The 4,261-nt window shown below is 41.8% G+C and overlaps 1 non-coding gene across 1 annotated transcript; it reads right to left on the bottom strand.

The window, feature by feature from the left end:
- Positions 1 to 2,704: 2,704 nt before the first annotated feature.
- On the bottom strand, positions 2,705 to 2,777 carry Trnaa-cgc. Its single transcript has one exon. It is a non-coding gene; the product is annotated as a tRNA-Ala (tRNA).
- Between the last annotated feature and the right edge of the window lie 1,484 nt (positions 2,778 to 4,261).

Below are 4,261 nucleotides of genomic sequence, written 5' to 3'. Positions count from 1 at the left end.
ACGCCTTGAGATACCTGCCTCCGCATTTAGTATTGCTAACGCTTTCTAATATGGTGGCGCTTGATCGAAAACACTTCAATCCTGGCACCGGGAGATCACATGATGACGAAATGCTTCAGATTACCAGGCTCTGGTTAAATCTCAAACCTCTCTGTTTTGTATCCTGGTGTGAGGGGATATGACGCTACTTATTGTCGTTGATGACATTCGAGATAAGGAGGCTATTGCTTCAGTCTATTATCACCCAAACAAGAAATTATGAGTCATCCACACGACATAAAGACACTTGACAGTTCATAATAGCTTTGAGGAAGGCGTCGACATACCATTTCTACAAGAAAGATCCTCTGTATTGCAATACGAGAATTCCCAACTCTCACTGACCAGTATGAAACCTGACTTTTGGCGTCTTGATTTGGCAGTTAACATTTATGATCAACACACTATTCTGGTCTCAGTTTTAACGTTAATACTTAATTTGGCACGACTCAAAAAGAAGCTTCAATCATCAAGTGCCTCTATCAATTAAACATTATTTTATTTGCTTACATCTGTCGCAATCAAACCATAACCCTATGGTAGAGTAAACGATGTTTATGATTGTTTTTAGTGCTCTGTTGGCCAGAAATTGGAGTTTATATGCTCACCAATGTAAGTTAAAGCTTATTTCACTTAATATATGCCATGTGAAAGTAAAAGTTGTTCGATTGTGACCCATAGTAAATTTATTAACAGAACTAACGAAAATTCGCCACCTAATCTCACTGGCTCACATAACAACAAAAACATGTCACTTGTGGTAACTGTAGTCACATAGAGTATTGTATAATTAGTAGCTGGGCAATGAGCTGCCAAAACGTGTCATCTCAGACTAAATACTGTACTGCCATTAAAAGGTACAAGAAGTAGAAAAGCACGTAGTTGATAAAATTCGTAAAATCGTAGCAGATCCTATACAGTTCCATACAACATAAGTGAGTTATGTTTAAAAGTAACATTTAGTGTCGTTTATTTTAATTTTACGCCTTTGCGCACCACGGAAAAGACAGTGCGCTATGAGAATACAAAAACTGATGCGTAGTATGGTTCAAATGGCTCTGAGCACTATGGGACTTAACTTCTATGGTCATCAGTCCCCTAGAACTTAGAACGACTTAAACCTAACTAACCTAAGGACATCACACATATCCATGCCCGAGGCAGGATTCGAACCTGCGACTGTAGCGGTCGCGCAGTTCCGGACTGTAGCGCCTAGAACCCCTCGGCCACCTCGATCGGCATGCGTAGTATGTAAAGAACCTGCAGTATTTACAGGATTACAATTATTGAACTATATGAATAAAACGTAAATTATTTACAAACTACGTCGTGCACACACTTGACTCCACATGTAAACGTCACTATAGATATTCAGATTTATCATACGTTCAATATGCCTGCCATAATTGGTGATGATATGGCGCAAACGAATAGCGAAATTCTGTATGACCAGCTGAAGTATGGGAATATCGATGCTGTCGATGACCTCCTGAATGGCTGTTGTCAGCTCAGCATTGGTTTTGGGGTTATTGCTGCACGCCTTGTCTTTAATACAGCCCCACAAAAAGGAGTCGCATGTGTTCATATCCGTAGAGTATGGCGGCCAATCGAGGCCCATGCCAATGGCTTCTGAGTACCCCAGAGCCAGAATGCGGTCACCAAAGTGCTCCTCCAGGACATAGAACATTCTCCTGCTTCGATGGGGTCGAGCTCCGTCTAGCATGAACAACATTTTGTCGAAATCATGGTGTCTTTGGATAATGGGGATGAATTCATCTTCCAAAACCTTCACGTTTCGTTCGGTAGTCATCGTGCCATCAAGGAATATCGAATCGATTATTCCGTGACTGGACATTGCACACCACACAGTCAGCCGTTGCGGATGAAGAGACTTCTCGATCGCGAAATGCGGATTCTCAGACCCCTAAATGCGCCAATTTTGCTAATTGATGAACCCATCCAAATGAAAGTGGGCTTCGTCGCTAAGTAAACCATACAGCGCATACTAATTCTGATCATGCGACCCGGCCAACCGTGCAGACTGAACGTCCTACCGCAAACCGTTAAGAAGTTATGAAGATTTTATTTCATATAGTTCAATAATTGTCACCCTGTACATTGTTTTTAACTGGGTGAACTATGGTTCATACTAATGGCACTAAACCTACACGAGGGCCCTGAAGATATCTTTTTTATTGTTTTCTAATAATTGTTATTATACCATGGAGTCATTTTCAAAGAAACACTAGCCTTAACTGAATAGTAATTACATTTGGAAAGGATAAAATGGAGATGATGGGTTGACTGATTCTATGGGGATGGGTATGGGCTACGGGTAAATCATGTGGGTTGGGATGTGAGGAAGGATTAATTTACCAGTGTTTGTTATAGGTGGACACAAGAGTATAAGAATGTACAAAAAGGAAGGAGGTCAGGCCATTTTCATTGAGTTGTTTAACGTCCTGTCGACGAAGAGTATAATAGAAATGGCTGGGGAGGAGGAGATTAGTGTTTAACGTCCCGTCGACAACGAGGTCATTAGAGACGGAGCGCAAGCTCGGGTGAGTGAAGGATGCGGAAGGAAATCGGCCGTGCCCTTTCAAAGGAACCATCCTGGCATTTGCCTGACGCGATTTAGGGAAATCACAGAAAACCTAAATCAGGATGGCCAGAGACGGGATTGAACCGTCGTCCTCCCGAATGCGAGTCCAGTGTGCTAACCACTGCGCCATCTCGCTCGGTATGGCTGGAGACTCGAGCAGGATACGAAGGGGAAAGAAATCGACCACGTCATTTTGAAAGTAACTATCCCGTCATTTCTACATCTACATCTACATGGATACTCTGCAAATCACATTTAAGTGCTTGGCAGAGGGTTCATCGAACCACCTTCACAATTCTCTATTATTCCAATCTCGTATAGCGCGCAGAAAGAGCGAACACCTATATTCTTCCGTACGACCTCTGATTTGCCGTATTTTATCGTGGCGATCGTTTCTCCCTATGTAGGTCGGTGTCAACAAAATGTTTCGCATTCGGAGGAGAAATTTGGTGATTGGAAGTTCGTGAGAAGATTCCGTCGAAACGAAAAACGCCTTTCTTTTAATGATGTCCAGCCCAAATCCTGTATCATTTCTGTGACACTGTCTCCCATGTTTCGCGATAATACAAAACGTGCTGACCTTCAGTGAACTTTTTCAATGTACTCCGTCAGTCCCATCTGGCAAGGATCCCACACCGCGCAGCAGTATTCTAAAAGAGGACGGACAAGCATAGTTTAGGCAGTCTCCTTAGTAGGTCTGTTACATTTTCTAAGTGTCCTGCCAATGAAAAGCAGCCTTTGGTTAGCACTACCCTCAACATTTTCTATGTGTTCCTTCCAATTTAAGTTGTTCGTAATTGTAATAACTAGGTATTTAGTTGAATGTACGGCTTTTAAATTAGACTGATTTATCGTGTAACCGAAGTTTAACGAATTCCTTTTAGCACCCATGTGGATGACCTCACACTTTTCGTTATTTGGGGTCAACTGCCAATTTTCGCACCATTCGGATATCTTTTCTAAATCGTTTTGCAATTGGTTTTGATCTTCTGATAAGTTTATTAGTCGATAAAAGACAGCGTCACCTGCAAACAGCCAAAGACGGCTGCTCAGATTGTCTCCCAAATCGTTTATGTAGATAAGGAACAGCAAAGTGCCTATAACACTACCTTGGGGAACGTCAGAAATCACTTCTGTTTTACTAGATGACTTTCCATCAATTACTACGAATTGTGACCTCTCTGACAGGAAATCACAAATCCAGTCACATAATTGAGGCGATATTCCATAAGCACGCAATTTCACTACAAGCTGCTTGTGTGGTGCAGTGTTAAAAGCCTTCTGGAAATCTAGAAATACGGAATCAATCCGAAATCCCTTGTCAACAGCACTCAACACTTCATGTGAATAAAGAGGTAGCTGTGTTTCACAGGAACGATGTTTTCTAAACCCATGTTGACTATGTGTCAATAGACAGTTTTCTTCGAGGTAATTCATAATTTTCGAACACAATATACGTTTCAAAATCCTGCTGCATATCGACGTTAACGATATGAGCCTATAGTTAAGTGGATTACTTCTACTACCTTTCTTGAATATTGGGGGTGACCTGTGCAACTTTCCAGTCTTCGGGTACGGATCTTTCACCGAGCGAACGGTTGTATATGATTGTTTAGTATG

Source organism: Schistocerca piceifrons, chromosome X (genome assembly GCF_021461385.2).
Source record: "Schistocerca piceifrons isolate TAMUIC-IGC-003096 chromosome X, iqSchPice1.1, whole genome shotgun sequence".
Classification (NCBI taxonomy): Eukaryota; Metazoa; Arthropoda; class Insecta; order Orthoptera; family Acrididae; genus Schistocerca; species Schistocerca piceifrons.
This window is presented reverse-complemented; position numbering and strand designations above follow the sequence as displayed.